A 21,828-nucleotide genomic window follows, 5' to 3' on the forward strand; every position below is an offset into this window, starting at 1 on the left:
AATATGAGGGGTCTGTGGTGTGAGGATTAACCAAGGTGCAATGTATGAAAAGCATTAAGCAAAATTTCTCCTGCATTAATAAAAGCTCGATTAATATTAATAAACCTTGGCTGCTATTATGTTTAAATTGTTCTTTCTAATTAATGTGAGGCACCTGAGGAGGAGTTAGAGTTGTGGCTATGCTGTAAGCATGTGGCAGGGTTCCAGGTGGCACCTTTATAGTGCCTTGTACCCCACAGGGGGCCCCTCTTCCTAGCCACCGGTCACCTCTTGAACGGTCACCTCTTGAACGTCGCCTTTGGTGGCAAGGAGGGCTGGGAGGGAAAAGTGGGTCAGTTAGTGCAAATCCATCAACACTTAGTGGGAACATCATTAGGCTCCTGTCCTGCCTGTCAATAATGTGTTGGTTTCATCATCTTTGAATATGGAGAATGGCATTGCAACACTTGTACCTCATCGGTGGCATGTGACCCATGCTGGGAGTAAGAGTGACATGGTTGTCAGGACCTGCTGTTCTTCCGCGATCTTCCCATCTACCGGCGCAGAGTGCCCTCTGCTCGTGGAGGGTTATCTGTGTTTCTAGGGCGGCCTTTCTATCTCTGTGTTCCAGGAGTTAGTAGCTGTGCTAACTAACTGCTTAGCTTCTGTTTCCTGGACTGTAACTTGTGGACAGCATCTTTTTCCCATGGTTATTGAGCAGGTAAAATATGTGAAAATGCCTGGCACAGAGTAAGTACTAAATACTAAAACTTTTTTCTTCTCCAAAAATTGTTCCATTTCTTCTGTTGCCGTGAAGGTAATTTGTAAGTCTTTCCTCATTTTGTTATATACAAGTTTCATGTCTGATCAGTGCTTCTAAAGCTTTTAATTTACACAATTTGCTTGTGTTATGAGTGGACTCCATTTAGTGTCAGTTTCTCTGTTTGCCTCCATGACTTCCCAGTATAGTCTATAATCCTTACAGCTTTTAAGTTTAATTTGAAGTATGAAAGGAGTATGTGCCAATGGTAAAAATTCAAATAGGAGTTCGTTTGGTGTCACTTTCTAGAAAGAATCTGCTGGTGGTTTCCAGTGTATCTGTGCGAGGTGAGGTCTGGGCAGCTCATTGGGAACCAATTGGAAACTACCTTCCTGGTGCAGAAGGACAGATTGGCATGGAGAGAGCTGTCCGTGTCGCCAGCTCCCACGCAGCTCGGTCTCCAATTCCACAGCACAGTGTGTGGAAGGTTCGGGAGCTCCCTTGAAGGGATCTGCCTGCACAGCTGGGTGTGTCACCAAGAGCCCAATGTGCTTTACCGGTTGGTTCAGCTCTAGCCACACTGTTTGGTTCATGTGATCAGGCCAGAGCCTTGCAGGAGTGTGAGGCACAGGGCTTCTCTCAGACTGTTGGGCTGAACCTGCTAGAAAAACACTCAGTCCTGGAGTTCTGGGGAGGCAGAGCCTGGCTTGGGTTCCAGCAAGGATTTTAGTCATTGTTTCGCTGGCCTGAGGGTGTGGTTCAGTCAGCCTGGTCTGCTGTTGTGTTTGGCTTTTGGTCACTAATAACACTGGGCGGAGGAGGTGTAGAAGGAGGTGCACTGAATAGGGAGTTGGAAGATGTGGGTTCAACTTCCAGCCTTGCTGTTTACCAGCTGTGAGCCTGCACAAGGCTTCTTCAGGCCTCAGTTTCTTTACTTCGAAAACGGGATCATTGTGAGGGTGAAATTAAATGCATAAACAAAAAACCAAACTCATCAACAGCAGAATGGGGAAGGGGGTGGAGGGAGTCAAAAGAGGATCAAATACAAGGTGACGGAAGGGGAATAACAAACTTTGGGTGGTGAGCATATAATAGAGTATAAAGCTGTTATATTATAAAGTTGTACATCTGCAGTTTATAATTTATATGTTTTTTTTTTACCAATGTTACCCCAATAAATTTAATAATAAAGTATATAATGTACGTGAAAGTGTTAAATAGACTGCAAAGTTCTCTATGTTTTTTTTTAAAATATATATTTTATTGATTTTTTACAGAGAGGAAGGAAGAGGGATAGAGAGTTAGAAACATCGATGAGAGAGAAACATTGATCAGCTGCCTCCTGCACGCCCCCTACTGGGGATGTGCCCACAACCAAGGTACATGCCCTTGACCAGAATCGAACCTGGGACCCTTCAGTCTGCAGGCCGACGCTCTATCCACTGAGCCAAACTGGTCAGGGCTATGGGTTTTTAAAATTAGTTTTTCTTAAAGGACTGGCTCATTACTCTGAGCTGGTTTAGGTAGGTTGAAATATTTGTGCTTTGGAGGTGGAGGAGGAACAGTGTAGCTGCCTGATGTTTGGTGTCTTTGGACTTTATCCCATCTCTTCACGAAGGTCATTTGGCCCCTCTGCTCTGGAGTGCCCCGGCATGCCTACTGCCTGTATTTGAAGGGAGGAGAGCAATATAATTTCTGTGCTCAGAATGTTCTCCACTCCCTTTTGTTGATTCAGCTGGTCCTTTATTGAGGCTCTGCTTTTCAGCAGAGGAAGCACTGAGACTGAAGCCCTGTGCCTCCCCCATTTACCCAGCTCTACTGCTGATTGTGAGACCTGGGATCCCTCAGTTTCCTCATCTGTACAACAAAGGGGTTGGACTAAAAGGCCTTTTGCATGTTGGGTGGAGATGGTGACTGTCTTTCTTTTTCTGTCTTCCCTCTATCTTGCTATATCCATCATCTTATTGGCCAGTTTCTCCTTCCCCCTTGTAAACAATTTAGGACAGTTACCTTCATAAAATAAGATGAGTGAGTAATGAGGCTCAACATCCAGTCAAGGGCACTGTGTTGACTTCTGAAACTTAAATGTAATGAAAACCTTTTAAGGGTGACAGGGTGTCAGGGTGAGTATCAAATTGTCCTGTCTATAACCTCCTGACTTTGACATTGCTTTGTTTTATAGTCATCCATGACTCATCATTCTCTGATCAGGGCTTCACGTCTCAGCTCTGTTATGGGAGCTGTGAGTACCTGAAAGGGGAAAGAAAGGATGGCATGGCAGCTGATCGCTGAAATAGAGATGCCATCCTGAGAAGAAATGGAGAAGGAATATTCTTTTAGCCAAGACTGTAATCCCTTCAGGACAGGGGCGGAGGCCTTTGCCAGGCTGTGTGGGAGACGTTTGCTGTGCTGTGGTTTGGTTCTGAGTGCTAGTCATCCATCCTGGTTTCTCAAGTTCTTTATCTAAATCTTGTTGAATGGAGGAGCACATCTATCCTGAGCGGACATTTTCCTCAGCCTTTCCCAGGTGACTTCACTTCTAGGTGACAGAATGATAGGGAAACATTTGTATTTCTTCCATATTTGCTGCTAAAAGATAAACAAAAATACAGTTAAAAACTGTCTCTGCAGCCTGCAAATCAGAAGGCTCAAGGACTGGCCCAAATTGCGGGAGACAGTGTCTGGCTCCTAGAACTCGTGTGTAGTGAGGACCTTGGGGGACTCATCAGCTTGGCCAGCTGTTAAAGACCCAAGGAAGATATCCTTCTCATTGAAACAGTTCACCTAAAGAATTGCAGGACTCGTGGCTTCAAAGGCAATGGTTGGTAAGAGGAATGCAGATTTTGTGTGATTGACTGTATAGCCCAAGTGTATGACTATGTGTTGTAGGAGTTATCTCAGTTGTAGACTCTTCCAGTAGCAATGTAAGTGAAGATTCTTGCTAATTCCAAAGGGTCAGGTCTCAGATATTTATTTACCTTGCATAAACTTTGAATCAAGTACCTCAACACCTATTAAAATGCCAGGTATATTCAGGATTGGAGGTGGGGATATGGCTGACTGGTGTAGAAGGTAATGAAGAGGAAACCTGAGGAGTAAAATGACTGCATTTTCTGACATCCTGACTTTGGAAGCTGGTATGTCCCATCCTTGGCTATGACTTTGAATTCACAATGGAAATCGCATAGCTGTGCATTTTCTGCAGCTTAAAAATGAGGGGACGAGCCCTGGCCGGTTTGGCTTAGTGGATGGAGTGTCGGCCTGTGGACTGAAGGGTCCCAGGTTCGATTCCGGTTAGGGGCATGTACCTTGGTTGCGGGCACATTCCCAGTCGGGGGCATGCAGGAGGAGGCTGATCGATGTTTCTCTCTCATCGATGTTTCTAACTCTCTGTCCCTCTCCCTTCCTCTCTGTAAAAAATCAATAAAATATATTTTAAAAAAATGAGGGGACGAAAAGTATGTACGTGAAACACAGCCACAGAATGTCAGTTGCCACATTTTAATGTAATAGTAAACTGCCTAATCAGCAGGGCTCACTTTCTATGTGGGGTCCTGGTAAAGTTACTGGTCATTCTGCCCGCCCCCACCCCAGTTGATAAGCAATATGGATTTCACAACCCAATTCTTTGAGAGTAACTTCTTTAAAGAGAGAGAGAGAGAGAGAGAGAAGAAAATTTTTTAACAGAGTATTTTACTGGGAAATTTAGGTTGAACAAAACAGGTACCCACCACTGCACTTACACACAAAAGGCTATTTCCAGAAACATGGCGAGATGAGAAAGAACTCAGTCAGTAAAGTGTTTGAAATGTCAATGCTGCTCCATTCTGCTTCTCAGTTCCATGCCGCTTCACTTGGCTGCCTGAGTGGGAGACGGCCATCTCCTGAGTCGGCAGCATCTCTTCCTGTGGCACCCAGTCTTCTTGGGAGGTCTCAGGGCCCCACACCATGAGGCCAGCGCTGGCAGGAGCCTGAGAGATCCATTGCTGAAGCCAGGCTGTGGGCCAAGGGTGGAGTTGCCCCACCCAGTGTGTGTTAAGTATCAAAATCCACCCATGGTTGGCTAGTGTAGAAGTAATATTTATCTTGTGTTGCACTCAGTTCTATGGAAATATATCTGAAGACAGCAGGCTGCTGAAACTGTACACCAACTTGGCTAAAAATGGAATTAGATGGGCCTAAAAGAACTTGTAGAGAAATTGTCATTAAAGGAAGTAACAGGATCTAGGGGTTCTCCCCTCCTCCCCCCTTAAAAGAAGCTCTTCTTTTTGTGCTCTGAAGCCGTTCTTTCCATTTAGTTTCTTGATGGCACGTTTTCTCCCTTCCTGCTCGTCTCCCCCTGCCTTTTCTGCCCCATCTTCAGAGTTATTCAGGTTGTGATGGATCTTTTCCTTTCCCGGAATATTTAATCGTACTCACCGCCCCCCCCCCCCACCCCCCCACCCCCCCATTGTTTCTCCAGTCCACGTTTTGTCTTGCGAAGCCTCAGTAGCCACTGATGGACCGGGACTAGAAGTCATGATGTTGTTGTAGCCATTGCACATCTCAGGCCAGTGTGACGCTGATGAGCCCAGCGTGCCTCCAGAGCCTCCCGCGGGAGGTGGATGTCTGCAGTAGTTCAGGGTCAGCTGGTGAGACGAGGGTCTCGCAGGAAGAGCGTGATGGTGGGAGTTGGGAGTCTGGGGCTCTGGCTCCAGTTGACTATATCTAAATTTTTAGCCTCTCTCTGCAGCCTCCATTCACTCATCTGGAAATGAGATTAGATTAAATAACTTGCAACGTATAATTCCAATTCCAGAAATCCATTACTTGACTCTGTGAAATCATACTCATTCTGGTTCCTTAGATTAGAGCTTTGTGACCATTTAGGATCTTCTACACAAGAACAACTTGAAAACCAGCGAGGAGCCTGCCCAGTGATAAGATGGAGAGCAAGCGCAAGGAGGGAGCAGTTCCATTCTTGGGCTGTCTTTCTTGGTCTGCTTACACAGCTTCAGTCTTTGTATTGTTCTCCCATGGAAGCAGCCTGCACTGGTTACCCTTCCGCAGAGTTGACCAATAAGAAATACTTATATTGAAACCCCAAATGCACCTCTTCTAGGAAGGTGAGCTCAGAGACAGTAGGAGCTTATAATTCTCTTCGTGGCTGAAGAAAGTGACTGACCGTTGCATCTTCTCCATCCCTTTTCAGAGGCTCCTTGTTTCTCACTTCAAAGCAGAAGTGGGAGCCACAGCAGCTGAAATGAAACCAGGATGTAGGAGGTGAAAGTCCATGTGATTCCCACTTGACTCGGAGTTGTCCGGTGTAAGGATATTGTGGGCCCTGTGTACAGGAGAACACTTCTCTCCCTTTGGAGTGGAAGAAGTATGGAGTTGGCAATCTGGGGTGTATTACAATAACACCTTGAAACTGGGTATATTGCTGACCAAATTCTGAGCTGATCTTATCTTTATTTATTTTTATAATTTTTTTGGTTAATCCCGAGGATATTTTTCCATTGATTTTTAGGGAGCCTGGGAGGAGAGGGAAAGACAGAAAGAAACATCAATGTGAGAGAAACACATCCATTGGTTGCCTCCTGCACAAGCCCAAATAGGACCCAGGCCGGGAGAAGCCTGCAACTAAGGTACACACCCTTGACCAGAATCAAACCCAGGACCCTTTGGTCCACAGGCTGATGCTCTATCCACTGAGCCAAATCGTCTAGGGCTGATCTTAGCTTTAAAATGTGGGAGTTGGGCTAGGCAATATTTAAATTGTTTTCCAGTACCAACACCCCACGAATCTGTGATTTTCCTCTTTGTTTGCAAAGACCATGCATGAGAGGAGAATCAGTGAGGGAAGAGGAGGGATCAGAGCAGCCGGTACTGTTGATGCCTGCTAGAGCCTGTAGTGTCTTTGAAGGCAGAGGCTGTCTTCTAATTTTTGTGCAGCCCAAGTCCAGGTTACCTCCGAACATCTTAAAATTGGTTGTTCCTGTGGTCAGTGTACTGATTTTGGCATTTGTTTATCAAGGCGCCAGCAGTCTAAGGCACAACCTCCCACAAACTTCAGTGGCTGAATTTTTCCCGTGGTGGCGGCAGAACTTTTGAACTGGCTACACCTTCACCAGGAGAATGTCTCCCTCCTGGGAGAAGTGGAAACTTTTCTATCCATCTCCCTCTTTCTGTTTCTTTGGTTTTTGTCTCTTCAGTATAAGCCTCAAGGATGTCCGTGGTCCCCCAGCCTAATAGCCTGTGTGAAATGTCTGTTGGCATTCGGGTTGGAGGACCTGATGGTGCTTTTGAACCTTGAGGTGAGGATTAGCAGGGACCATCAGCCACTCTCCAGGGAATTATTCACCTTTGCTATCTTGATAACAGTGCCAGTTAGAACATTGGTATTCTCATTGATAAGGCTGAACACACACATTGAATGGCTTATTGAGAATACTTTCTGGTCAGGAGAGGGTCTGAAAATCTTTTTCTTTCCTTGCTTCTTTCAGTAGCACAGGGCAACTTTACAGTTGGCAAATTGCCTTGAGTTTAAGATACACCCTGTCTCAGAGAAGGATACCACTCTACTGGGGCTGGAAAAGACTTTGTTTAGGCTCATTCCACTGACTTACATGAAGGATATAAATTCAGTGTTGGCTGTTACACTTGCATTTGGTTATCTGTGCTCTTGGTCAACAGGGATATAAAAAGGATTTCATTTCTATATGCTTATTTTACTGACAGTAGTTTCCGTATTGACTTCTTAGACTCAGAGGTAGTCTGAGTTATTTGAATTTCTCTCTTCTGCCATATCATGATTACTGTAGTTATAGGATCTGGGAAACCTCACCTGTGGGCAGCAGGGAGGGGAGGAGAGAGGCAGAGGGCTCAGACTGCCCCACCTGTGTGATTGGGCGTGGATGGGCTAGATCCAAGAACTCTCAGTTTGAACTACCCGTCTCCTAAAACCCTGTCCTGTTCCCCTGGGCGTGATGAATGGAGAGAGAGTTGCCACTCTGCTATGTCACTAACTCTGGGGCCACAAACAGGACTAGTCGATGGGGTGGTGCAGCTGCCAAATGTCCTGGAGATTGCATGGCTCCTCGGCTCACTGCTGCTGTGGTAGCCTCTCTGTCCCAGTCTCAAGGCAGTATCTGTGCAGATGTGGCCAAGCTTCTGGGAGTGGTATAATCTCACATTAGAGTGGTAGTGGTAAAATATGCTGTTTACTTCTGAGGAAATATTCTAACTTACTAAATGTCATATTTTTATCTCATGATTTTTCCCACTTGAGAACAAACTTAACCTCAAGTTAAAACTGTATTCTATTTAAATAACAAGATTTTAAAAAATCTAGGCCAGTTTGTGAACTCCTATGACACACTGCGAGCCATGGCTGTACACTCCTAGATTTGAATGCAAAGCTTTTCCCACCGATTTAGAATGAACTGGTCATTGTAACCAGTTTTGTGTGGAACAGTTGTTTCTCATCACAACCCTGGAATGACGTCATTTTCTTTATACCCAATGTAAATGCTATGCAGACTAGATGATTCTGGAATTAGACTGCTGTTTTTCTCTTGATTAAAATCTTGTGTTGCAAAAGAGCCTGCTAGTGAACAGTATCCTTATAAGTTATTGTTTCTAACTTTTCTGGTAATAGATCTCATTTTTCCATGAAAAGGCAGCCCATCCTTTCTAAGGTGGAGTTGGGGTTGTGGTTGAAATTGAAAATATCTTGTGTGTCCTATTTTGATTTCCTAGCTTCAGAGTGTCTTTTTAGTGGAAGTGATTCAATCTCAGTGTGGTTTGGGTTCAAGGGTACAGAACAGTCAGAACTATAAATATGGTTGAAGGAAGGAGGATCGTTATTATATTTAGCCAAGAAAAAGTATACTTTAAGCTGTTTACCTATAAGGCCTTGAATTAAAGAGAGGGAAATGTGTTATCCCTTAGGAGTCATTAATAGAATTTTCAAGTTTCTGATGGAAGATATATGTGTCTACCTCAAATTACTTATATGTGCATGAAAAAGAAGAAAGGAGAGAGCAACTTGTAGAGAATTCCACCCTCTTTAGAGTTATCAGGGACTGAAGGGGGAACTTTCTATGATATCTTCATTTTTAAAGAATGATTATCAAAACTGTTCTAGTTTATTCCTGGGAAGATAGAGCTTTTAGATAATTATGGATAATTGGCATGATGTAGAGGTTATTAATGCATTCTTCCCATAATCATGTTAAAATTTGTAATCAGATCACACCGATTGCTGGGCCTCTTCTGGGACCAGAACTCTGTGCAATGGGTAGGACCGTGTATAGGATTAGGAACCTGGTTCTTTACCAGGGGATTTGTCTTTATAGCCCAAACTGGCCATTTCCTGATAGTATTACCGTGGGCAAAAATCCTCCCTTCTTTCCTTCTGAAATGGTCCCAGTAACATCTACTTCCCAGAGGTGTTGCCAGCATCAGTTGATATGATGCTTATGAAATGCTAACACAGTGCCTCGAACTAGTAAGTGCACAGGGAATGTCAGCTGTTGTCACTGTCTTTGTTGCCATCATCATTGTTACCAGGGAGTTCCATATACTTGAACCTGCTATTTCACCACACATTTCTGTTCTTTCCATTGAGTATAAAGCTCAGATTAGCATCAAGGGACAGTATTACACACTACTTTTTCTACTTCTCTATTCTCTGTACCTTTTTTGGTGCCCTCCGGACATTGCTAGATGAGGACTGACGTTGTATCTGAAAGCTATTATTAGAATAGCAGAAAGAACTACACACCCAGGACACAGAGTTCTTTGTAGGTACCTTTCCAGGGAGAAGGAAGTCCCATGCCTCTCTTACTACTTTATTGCACAAAGTGGGGGTGGGGGGAGTGAAATTCCAATAATGCAGACCTCGTGCTGATATTTTTAGCTATGGTGATTCTGATTCCTCATTCTGGCTGGTCTATCTGTAACAACTCTCAGGAATGGGTCCCTATGGTCCTTCTGATGGTTCTATTTTATTTTTTATTAACAACCACAGCAGAGACACAGTCTTCTAGAGTGGTGCACTGTGAGTGGAAAAAATAACATGGAAATCAACTATCTCCTTACAAAAGTGAGAGAGTAGGAAAATGTGTGGGTCTCTGCTCAAGAAAAATCCACGCCTGGTCCACATGTTCTAGCAAAAGGGAACGTCAGGGGAAGTTCCTTTCTTTCTGTGCCTGAACAGGGTGCCAGGCTTGCTGTAGTCAGAGCACTCATTCTCTGATACCTATTTATGTCTAAAGCCTTGGCCGAAGAGCTCTCACTGATTGAATATTAGTAAAACCATACAATATTTGTGAGATCTAACTCACCTTAGAACTAAACCAAACGTCCAGATTGCTGTGAAGGAGAACCAAAAGAGTTTGTTTCCACTTAAGCCCCTGGTGGGAGCATTTTTATGTCAAAACTGAACTACCTCTAAGCAGTCCCTGCACCTTAGAGGGTTACAAAGGGCCGGTACCCTTTGGAGCCGTGTGGTCTTGAGCGGGTTTGGGTTTATGGGAATTCACAGGAGCTCTGGTTGTGGGCTAACTGCTGGTTGGTGTGGTCCTCGGTCAGCAGACTCAAGTCTGCTTGTGTGTCCAGCAGTAGGCTCTGGCTACTTCCCTTCCCGGGATTCTAAGACATTTGATGAAATACCTGCTAAAATGGGAGGATGGGGGAGTCCATCTAATTGCTACCTTTCTTCTCCTATGGCTAGTAGCTGTGGCTTTTTGTCTTTCTTTCTTTCTTTCTTTCTTTTCTTTCTTTCTTTCTTTCTTTCTTTCTTTCTTTCTTTCTTTCTTTCTTTCTTTCTTTCTTTCTTTCTTCCTTTCTTTCCTTTCTTTCCTTTCTTTCCTTTCTTTCTTTTCTTTCTTTTCTTTCTTTTCTTTCTTTTCTTTCTTTTCTTTCTTTCTTTCTTTCTTTCTTTCCTCTACCTTCTCTATGCCTCCATTGGTCTTGAGTATTCTGCTTACAAATAGAGTAAGTTCTCATTGAACAAAGGGAGAGACCAGATACCCTTTATTAGTTTATGCTTTTAAATTCATTCTGTTATCCTCACATCCTGAGGCAGATGGGGTGTCTCTCTCGGTGGTGTGGGTCAGTATGGAAGCCGCTTCCTACCCTGCTCCTTCGGAGACTTCCTGAGAGTGGTTCAGTCCTGTTAGCAACAGACAAGAGTTTCTTGAAAACCTCAAATAATTTTTGCTGTCTTCACCATAGTTGAGTCACCCAGGATGACTGGTTAATACCAGCTGGCTGGGTGCAACCCAGAAAAGCCCACCCACACACCAGCACCCTTCCTCTTCGAACAATGCTTGCACTTCCTCTCGCCATTTCCACATGGGATCCGGGGAGCCCTTTCTCTGCAGGAAAGTAAGTGCGATTCCTCTGTGCTAGTGCGTTTTAAAACGTGTGTGTGTGTGTGTGTGTGTGTGTGTGTGTGTGTTTAAATAGACCAACATTTTAAAAATAAAGTATTACGAAGAACTCGCTTTTGTCAGATGGTTGGAAGTGGAGTTGCTTTGTCAGAAGCCTGAGTGGAGCGATACTGAGCTCTACTCTGGGCATCCCTGACGCCCCCATGGTGCTGCTTCAGTGAGTTGTCCTCACTAAGGATACATGACATATTTCTCTCTCTTTTTCCGTGCTGCATACAAGCATACCTTGACACAGGTACACACATTAGCAAACTGTGGGACAGTCTACTGAGCCACCCGATGAGTGTGGATACCACTGAACTGCCTTAGGCATGAGTTGTCACTGCTGGTCGGGTTCACCAGGCCGTTTAGGTTGTAAACTTGATTTTTATCCAACAGAAATCAGGAGACTGCTTTTGCTTTCTATTCTCTACGTAGGTTTTTGTTTTAGTACTGTTAAAATAGCAAAGAGTATTTTAATAACCTAAACAAGCATAGGACAATGTTATAGAATTTTAGAAGAGAATTCACCTTGTCCCCCTACACACACAGGCACAGGAGTTATGCAGATAAATAAATATACTGAGGCCAAGGAAATGAGGTGTAACTTGTTTCAAGTCTTACAGTTGATGAAATTGAAACAATAATTCAACTCTCTCGCCCTAACTGGTTTGGCTCAGTGGATAGAGCGTCGGCCTGCAGACTGAACGGTCACAGGTTCGATTCTGGTCAAGGGCATGTACCTTGGTTGCGGGCACATCCCCAGTAGGAGGAGGTGTGCAGGAAGGAGCTGATCGATGTTTCTCTCTCATCGATGTTTCTAACTCTCTATCCCTCTCTTCCTCTCTGTAAAAAATCAATAAAATATGTTAAAAAAATAATTCAACTCTCTTGACTTTCTTAGACATCCTGCTGTTCCAGAATGTCTTTGTCATGTCTGCCCACTATCTGTGATCTGCCACACCACACTGGCACCACAGACCTCTCCCAGGGAGGTGGATAAGCAGTATTCACAGTGTGGTGTCTGAAGGCTTCCTAGGGACACATCCCAGCTCTGCCATACTGCTTCCTCATGCCTCAATTTTCCCATCTGTCAAGTGGACATACTGTATGAAGATTAAATGTGCTAATGTCCGTAAAAGTCTCAGAACAGTGCCTGGAACATTGAAAGTGCTTAATGTATATTAACCCTCATTTTTGTCTGAATACTGTGAATCGCCTGGGCCAACCATTTAGCTCACTTAGCTTAGCAAATGCCAATGCCAGGCCATTTCTGGAAGGCCTGCCTGTTTGTCACAAGTGTTTTGAGACATTCTGGCTTAGGTCTCTCCTCCCAAACCCCCTCTCCCCCAACCTTTGGCCTATTACTCAGGGGGCACGGGGCTTAGCTGTGTAGCATGATGTGGTGGGACAGTCTCAAGCAGAAGGAATTGCCATTTCTTTGAAATATTGCAGAGTAATTTTGTTTAACTCTGAGGACAGAGGGATCCTTAATGGCCCCTGGGCTGACTACTTTCTACTAAGCACAAGCCAATATTTTGTTTCTCCATGTAATACCTTGGAGTTTAGCAGGAGGTGGGCGGAGAGAGAAAAGTTTTATGGAAGGATGGCACTGCTTTGTCTGTCTCTGTGAATAATGTGGGTGCGATAACCACAAAGTATTGCTAGGTAACTGCCACATCTGTCAGTCCACTGCCATAGGCTGTGTGGGAGGCAGGGAGATATGTGTGGAGCTAGTTGTGTCATCACTGTGTCCTGGGCGAGCCACAGCCAAGCTCAAGCCTGGCTTTGTGTGCTAAGACACTTCCTTGGAGGCTAACTCCGTTGCTACTTTGAGCTCAGTGTTGCGTTGACGCACAGGGGTGATACCTGTGCTGAGTGGTGTGTCCTAGAAGTCTTGGAGCTGCAAACCCTTCCTAGGAAACTTGTTCTTCTCTGGGTGAGTAATCCTGGTTCCTCCTCAAAGTAGGCCTCTGCCATGGTTGGCCACTGCGATTTGCTGTGGCAAACGGAGGCCCCACCTTAAGGACCAGGGCTTGTGTGAGGAAAAGCAAACCCAAGGTGCTCTTTGGTGGAGGGAGTGTGCTAGAGCAGCCAGGGAAATCTGCCTCTTGACAAGGGATCTTTTCAAAGGAAAGCTTTTCTCTAGTGTTTGTGGTCTTTTTCCTCTTTCATGCTTAAGAAAATATTTTGCTTGAAAAGTACAGTTAGATTTGTGTCTAAACGTTCAGTGGAGAAAATGTGTTTAGACTAGTGGTTCCTTTTCTGTCTGTGCTCTGATAAAAGAATGTCAGAAACGGATGAACTAACCAATCAGAACGCTTTAAGTGATCTGCCCTCACATTAGAACACTGGCACACTTTTTTTTTTTTTTTAGACTAGCACACTTTTGTGGTTCTTCCCTCTGGTTAAAATGAGCAGCAGCCTGACTGTGAGAAAGCTGTGCAGGAAGTGGTGTGTTGAGATTTAGTTCCTTTTCAAGGACCTCTCCCTTCTGTTTGTTTAACATTGGTTTTGAGCTGTCTGCCACTTCTATTTGTATGATAAGCCCATTTCCTTCAGATCATTCATTTAGAGTATTCAGAGACCCATTGAGATTACTGAGAAATAAACAAGACATAGTTCAAAAAACATTTTTGAACCGCAGTTAACTGAAATAGGTTGTTAGCCATAGAAATAGCTTGCATCTGTTTTATTGAACATTATTATTTCAAAAACATTGGATTTTGGCTTGCATGTACTTAAAGTTTCTTCAGCGCCATTTACTTTTTTTTTTTTTTTTTTTAAAGAGGACAGGACACATTTAATGAATAATGACTCACTAACAAGTAAAGTGCTTTTGGAGAGCAGAAGAGATGAGGAAGGGGGAAGGGTCAGACTGTTTCCTTTCCAGGAAACCCACGTTCTGTCACTTGTCCAGTGGAAAGACCGTACTGACCTTTTGGTACTTTTTTATACTTAATGTGTCTTGGTCATATTACGAAACCTTAGCCAGACATGAAATCAAAATGCAAAATCTAGTATTACTGGCAGTAGATTGTTTTAGGAGCTAAAAGCCCTGGTCAGGGCTGCAAGATGAACTCAGGTGTGAGCTTTGTCAGATGGCATTACATGACTAAGTAGTTAAGCCATATGATTCATTTGAGAAATGAGACAACTTCAGACCGTTCATAATTATGCTCTTTATTAGAGAGCTGGGAGAGCTGGGTCTATACAGTAGGCTTTTAGTACAGTCCACTATCATTTCACTCCCAGAGTGACGCTCCTGACCCAGTAGCTGTCCGCCTGATGTACAGCATGATTTCTTGAAGATAAAAAGTTGTTGGTCTAATCGAAGTTAGAAGAGTCATCCTAGTCCTTGAGCAAGGTAGACAATTACTGGAAAACCTCAGAGCTGACCAGAGCGCTTTTAGAATTTAGTCTCTCCTCTCATTTACTCTGCACACTGAGGTCTTTGTCAGTTAGTAATGAAGCATCAGGAACAGTGACATCCTGATAACCTAAGTGGTTTGACCTAAAAACCTTCCATTTAATCCTAGTTTCCTATGAAAACTACACCATTAGGGCAGAGAGGGGACACAATCCATTTCCCCAGGGCCCACCCTGGCATTTATTGAACTGCCTCTTACTCCGTGCACGCATACTAATGTGTATTTTACCTGGATAATGGTTCAGGTGACATTGACAGGGAAGCATTTGAGCATTTATTATGATATTCGCATGTGGCAAGAAGGTGTGTTCACCACAAAGCAGTGAAGTCTCAGTGGATTGCTGGCCCCTGGTCCAGTGAGTGCTTGAGAGCTTGCTCGTGGCTGGTTCAAGACTGTCTCACATTTGTCTCTGTTTTCTACTTTCTGGATCTTGATCTTTTTTCTCTGTGGTATGCCATCCGCTGAGTTTTTAAGATTATACGTATATCCCATCGGCGTCACTGTTATCTGGGATTCTTTTTTTAGTTGCTTTTTTTAGTTAGCACATTTCCCACCCCTGCCAGTAGTTCTCTATCTTAGTTTTCTTCTCTCCTTCTGAATGTGTAGTTAAAAGCCTTTTCATAATATGAAACCAGAAACAGAGAACTTGATTTGGGCACGACTTGCATGTATATTAAAAAGTAAAGTATGTATTGATTGATGACAATTTGAGAAACACAAAATTATCTACTGTTATTCTACCTCCAAACATTTGTGTGTGTGTTTGAGTGTGCACATACTCAGGATGTATTTAAGCGCTTCCCAAAGTCTGTTGCAGATATAGGAAATAATTGGTGGTATATGAGATAATTGTAGGAAATACACGACTAAGCATGTTTAATAGCTATATATTCTAGTGTGTATTATAAAATAATAACTAGTGCATTAAACCTATGACTTCATGGCTACCATTGCTCTGGAACACCTTCAGATGCTATGGGTCCTCAGGACCTCTTCAGCACCTCACTCATTATATGACTCATTATATGACTTCACTAGGTCTTCACTGTCCAGCACATCAGGAATCTGGTCAGCTCTGCCTTCAAAACATATTCGTGTTTCAACCCTTTCATCACTCCTGATGCCACCACGGTCCAAATGATCCAAGTCGCCATCATTTATTATAATATCCTTGTACCTAGTGTCCCACTTCAATCTTTTCTCAGTCTGTGTTCACTTTCCATCTCAGAGCAAAAGCCAGAGTCCTTACCATTACCTGCAAGTCCCTGCACGATCTTCCCTATCTACACACCATCCCTCTATGACCTCATCTCCTCCCACTCTTCTTGCTCACTTTGCGTTAGATCCATTAGTTTCTGCCTTTCTTTGAACACACCTGGCCAGCTTCTGCTCTTGCCCTTGCTCTTTCATGTTCCTGGAAGCTTATCTCCATACAGCCCCATGGCCAGCTCCCCCCCTTCATCTCTTTAAAGGCTCCTGTCTAGTGAGCGTTTACCTGGCTACCTTCTCTAGCCTTCTGACTCCTTTCCCCCTAAAGCTTCATATTCCCGTTGCCTGCTTTATTTTTGCTCCCTAACCATGTCACTAAAGTGCTGTGTATTTTACTTTTTATCTGTCTCCCCACTAAACTGTAAGCCCCACTAGGGCAGGGATTTCTGTCTGTTTTAGTCATTGTTAAATCTCCACCTAGAACAGTTTCTGGCACTTAGTAGGCACTCAGTAGGCACTCAGTAAAAACTCACTGGGTCAGTAAAAACTTACTGGGAAAGTAGTTTAATTAAAGGCAGGAGCTGATTTAAAGAATAATACTGAGGAAATCAGTACATGTGATAAAGGGGTATGCAGAAGTCATGAAAGTGATAGATGAATGATGTTTGACAAACACTGATTTAAGTAATCGTTGAGTTATTCTTTTATGTTCTTATAAATAAACTAGTGGCCTGGTGCACGAAATTCGTGCATGGGGGAGGGGAGAGGAGGTCCCCTCAGCCTGGCCTGCACCCTCTCCAATCTGGGATCCCTCTCACAATCCAGAACCACTGGCTCCTAAGCACTCACCTGCCTGCCTGCCTGTTGCCCCTAACTGCTCTCCTGCCTGCCTGATGTCCCTAACTGCTCCCCTGCCGGCCTGATCTCCCTAACTGCTCTCCCCTCCTTATCTGATCCCCCTAACTGCCTATCTTTACTTCCCTCCTAGCTTGATCCCCCTAACTGCCTGTCTGCTCTCCCCTCCTGGCCTAAACCCTCTAACTGCCTATGTGCTCTCCCCTCCTCTCCATGCCTTCAGACCCTGGTGCAAGAGTACTGAGAGCTCTCTGCCAAGGCCCTGTGCCCATCCTGATGCCCCCCTCTGGCCCGGGCGGCACCGAGGGCCTGCGCACGCTTCCGCTGGGGGGGCCGCCACAGCCCGTTCTGACCCCCCCCCCCCCCCCTTCGGGCCAGGCGGCGCCGCAGGCCTGTGTGCTTCCCTGGGGGGCGGAGTGGGGCTCCATGGCCCGTCCTGACGCACCCCCTCTGGGCTGGGCAGTGCCATGGGCCTTCACGTGCCTCCGCAGAGGGGGTGGGGGCGCACCCCCTGTGGCAGCCTCATGTTCCGGTGGCGCAAGTCCCCGCCCCTGTCCCCACCCACCAGTTCCTATGCGCGCGCATCCTGTTGACTGGTCATGATTGAGACACTTTTAGGACCAATTAGCATATTACCTCTTTATATATATAGATAGCACTGCAGTAAGTGTTCTTTAGTAATTTTCTTTTGTATATTTATGATTTTCTTAAATGCTTACAAGCATAATTGCTGGCAATTAGGATATACACATTTCTCAGACTCATTGAAACTAGGAAATTTACCAGTTTACTCTCCTCTCCAATATGAGTACCTGTATCTCTTCCCATACCTCAGTATTATCTCAGTGCCTTTAAAGATGTTTGCATTGATTTGAGAGAGAGAGAGAGAGCAGCATCAATGTGAGAGAGAAACATCAATTGGTTGCCTCCCTACACCTCCTGACTAGAGACCAAACCCAAAACCTGGTCATGTGCCCCAGCCAGGAATCCAACCAGTGACCTTTCGAGGCATGGGACGATGCTCAACCAACTGAGCCACACAGGCCAGGGCTTATCTCAGTGCCTTTTTTAAAAAAAATATTTTTATTGATTTGAGAGAGGAAGAGAGAAGGAAAGAGAGATAGAAACATCAATGATGAGAGAGAATCATTGATCGGCTGCCTCCTGCATGCCCCACACTGGGGATTGAGCCTGCAACCCGGGCATGTGCCCTTGACTGGAATTGAACCTGGGACCATTCAGTCCGCACGCCGATGCTCTGTCCACTGAGCAAAACCAGCTAGGGCCTCAGTGCCTTTTTATATTGCACATTTGATGGCTGAAAATGCTCTCGGAGTGCCTTAACTTGTACTTCTTTGATAACTTAATATATGAGCATTTTTTTTCACATCTAATTCTGATCTTTTTATCCTTCTTTGTGACTTGCTTGCTCATGTTTGTTTTGGCCTGGGGCTCCAGTTGCAGTGGACTGAAAATGACATGAACTGGTTTTATTGGATGGATATCACAGGCACTCTGGTTTATATCCAACAACAGAATGCAGAACGCAACCAGATCTCCCAGAGACCATAGCTGGAGGGTCTGCTTCCCTCCATCATCTTCACTCTCCTGCTTTTTTTATTTTTTGGGCAAACGGGATTTCCCTTTTCTTCCTTTTCAGGTCTCTGCTCTCCCATAACTCTTTATTCCACCTGTATTTGGCTTGCGATGTCACTTCCTTTGGCCCTATTTTAATAATGACCTTTCAGTTCAGGTACCATCATCATCTAAGTGCCATGAGTGTCTGTGTGACAGATGTCTAGGAGTGAGCAATCAGTTGGCTTTATCAGGTGGTCACTACTGGCTGAGGTCAGGATGGGGACTGAGGCAGCTGGGCCAGCTCTGTCCAGGGCTGAGGACGGAGCAGCCTCTCTAGGAACGACACAGTGACTAAATGTTCAGGACAGTGTCTTTTGCCTATTTTTTAATTTGGTGTATTCATCTTTCTTGTGTGGGTACACAGAAGGCCCTCACATATGAAGGCTAGTGTTGTCTTTTGTCTCATATCATTTTAATTTTGCTCGATGTTTTTACCTTGTAACCAAATCTGTTAATTAAACCATGATTTCTGCTAGTATAAAATTTAGAAATAGCTTCTCTGTGAGGAAATTTTACACTCAGCTGTGTTTTCCTCTAGTTCTTTATGGCTTTATTTTTATGTGCCCCTTGAATTATGACAAATTTTAGGGGAATTTGAGAGAGAAATAATATATTTGCCATATTCATTCCAGAAGCATAGTGTTTATTTAGCACTAATTTCTTACAGCAAAATTTTGTAGCTTTTTAAATTTTAGTTCTATACTTTTTAAAAGTTCACTCCTATCTACTTTATAAATTTTATATGATTATAAGTAGAATTTTTCCACAATTATATTTACTAAGTGTCCTTCATGGTTTACTAAAGCTGTTTTTATATTTTTATTTTGTAACTGGCTGCCTTACTAGTTCTAATAGCTTTTTTAACTTCATACTTTTGGGCTTTACATGTAGGCAGTCACAACATCTGCAAGTAATTATTTTATTTCTAGTTTCCTCTATTTCTTTATTTCTTATTCTCATTTTATTGTGGTAGATCTTTTAGAATGAAGATAATTGTAATGGAATATAGGGCATATCTTATTCTGATGTATTTTGTTAGGGATAATTATTCTGATTGGATAGTCAAAAATGCTTTGGGAACATATAGGTAAACAAAACTAGTGGAAAACTGTTCTTGACTGAAAATATTTTCTCCACTGGCTGAATGTGTAATTTCAGGCTTGTCTTGGAACCTGAACATTTCACTTGTTATACTTCTTCTGGTCAAATCATCGCCTTTAGAAGTTCCTATAAAAATGCACATGTGATCTGTTCCATGAACATACTGTACTTGCTAATGTAGCATGTCACAGATTTAGTCTTGTGATTTTCTGGTAATTGATAGTGGTCTACTGTTACGGAAAATCGAGAAATGGACCTTAAACAAATGGAGTAGGAAGTGTTTTCAAGGCAATGTAAGTAGGGGCTTTCATAATGTAGCCACTGCATCTTTTGCTTGCTGTGTGTTTGCACACCTCCCACCTCCATCCCTAAACTTCAGCCACGTGAACTTCTACTGCTTTCTTAAATGTGGTGTTCTCTTGCCTGTTCTTATCTCCCATTCTTAGCATTCTAGTTCTCAGAGTCAAATTCAGTGCCACTTTCTCTAGGAAGGTTGATTTCCATAGACTAGGTGTATGTCCTACCACATATACTTCTAATGTGCCCTGTATTTTCTTTAAATAATATTCTGATAATTGCTTTTTAAAATTGACTTTTAAAAATTGTTATAGTTATTCATCTGTAAACTCAAACTGCATACTGCCAGAGAGTATATGTACCTTATTGATCTTTGTGTCTGACACATACATAGTCACTCAATAAAGGTTTCCTAAATTGATGACTAAAAGGGGAATGGGGGAGAGTTAGGCATGTTTATCAGTGGGCGTGAGGGAGAGACTGCAGGGAGATGCCTTAATTAGCAAAAATAAATAGTAGCTCTCAAGAGGGAAGCTGCGTACTCGAAAGGGCAGGGACATGTGTGCCTGTTCCAGAAACATTTACTGTTACCTGGATCTGAACCTTTATAGACTGAAGGCCAGCCCTTCCTTCTGCTACTGGAGTTGAGCTAAGAGTCTTGAGGGATCTGAAAGGTCATTTTCTACATGGATGAACTCTGTGCCCTTGGGCAGAAGGAAAATATAACCCTATTCTTTATGCTTTGCCCTTTAATTTCTTTGCTCTTTGGGGTTTCAGTAGTGCAGCCACTGGGCTTTTACAGCATCCCAAATGGCAGGCTGGCTCCTACAGTTCAGGAACCCCGCCTACAATAAATACCACGCTTAAAGCTAGAGTGGAAAAGGCAGTGGGAGCAAAAAAACAGGAGCGTGTACGGAAAAGTAGTATTTGTTGCTCTTTCATTGGCCAAAAAAGGGAAGATTTGCTTTTGCAAGCCTGGATGGTGACAGTTTATGAAAATATTTCCAGCAGTGAAAAAAAAAATTATCAGGTAGTTTAGTGTTCCTCAACTTAGAGTCAACTTATCTCCCTATACTTCTCTTGTTATATTATCATATTAATCCTATTATAAACGGAGAACTCAGAACTGAATATAAGTGGGAAGGCCAGATACTTCTTTGGTTATTATTTTCTATATCTCATTTATTTGTTCAGTGTCTTCCTGACAGACCTGCTCTGCTGTTTGATGTCATGTTGGAACAGACACTCAGTGATTGAGCTGATTTTATGTGAAATTACTACATGACTGACAAAATTAAGCAAGTTAGACTGCTGGCTTCGGCAGATTGGGTTGGGGTGGTGCTGTGTGTATGTGCAGATCAATTCTGGATTGAACCCTTTCACTCTACAGATCGGGAGCTGAGATGTTAAATGACTTTCCCGAGGTCATGCAGCATTTTAGCTTCAGGGCCAAACTATTGGTAATAGTTGCACTATTGTATACACTTGCTATAGATAATAATTTTACCTGTTTACAAATGAGGAAACTGAGGCATAGAAAAGTAACTTGCCCAACATCACACAGCTAGCACATGTCAGAGCCAGGATGTGAACCAAGGTCTGGGTCTCAAGTCCTTGCTTTTAACCAGTGAGTTGTTTGCCTTCTCCCTCAGTCCAGTGTTCTCTGCCCATTACAGTGCTGTCACCTGCAGTAGCTGCCTCCCCAGTATGTGGCTTCTGCAGGTGTTTTCCATAAATGCGCATGGTAATAGCTCTCTGCCCGTATATCATGCTCTGGCTTCAGGGATGGCTCAGATTGAATGAATCTAGTCTGTAAGGAACCATGAAACAGGACATGTATCTGCAGGCTTGTAATCAGTTGGAGTCGTTACCTCCAAAGACAACTACAACTTCTACAAGGGTATGGTTTGGGTTATGCTGTAGTCTTTTATTTCCTTTCTCAACTATGGTTGAGAACTGATTTCTTTTTGAAGCTGTCTCAAAACTCACCAAATTAGTTGATGCTATAATGGCCAAAGGTATTTTGATGCTTATTAAATATCTGTTTCTCTGGTATTGATCACAGAAGATCATTTTTATTGTTATTTTTTTTCAATGAGTTGTAGTATGCATTGTCTCCGTCCTCCTGGGAAATAGCTAA

The 21,828-nt window shown here is 43.5% G+C and overlaps 1 protein-coding gene across 6 annotated transcripts in view; it reads left to right on the top strand.

Moving 5' to 3' along the window:
• Positions 1-21,828, top strand: part of PSD3 (pleckstrin and Sec7 domain containing 3) — a 429,912-nt gene that overhangs the window by 177,269 nt on the left and 230,815 nt on the right. Inside the window, exon 1 of one of the 6 annotated variants that reach the window (XM_070408525.1) lies at positions 11,097-11,113. The exons of the other annotated variants lie outside the window; for them this stretch is intronic. The gene's annotated coding sequence lies outside the window, so the exon portion shown is untranslated. Of the gene's footprint in view, positions 1-11,096; positions 11,114-21,828 lie in introns of those variants that run through there. 6 annotated transcript variants of the gene reach the window in all.

This window comes from Myotis yumanensis, unplaced genomic scaffold, assembly GCF_028538775.1.
Source record: "Myotis yumanensis isolate MYYU_CA2020_CCGP unplaced genomic scaffold, mMyoYum1.0.hap1 SCAF_3, whole genome shotgun sequence".
Classification (NCBI taxonomy): domain Eukaryota; kingdom Metazoa; phylum Chordata; class Mammalia; order Chiroptera; family Vespertilionidae; genus Myotis; species Myotis yumanensis.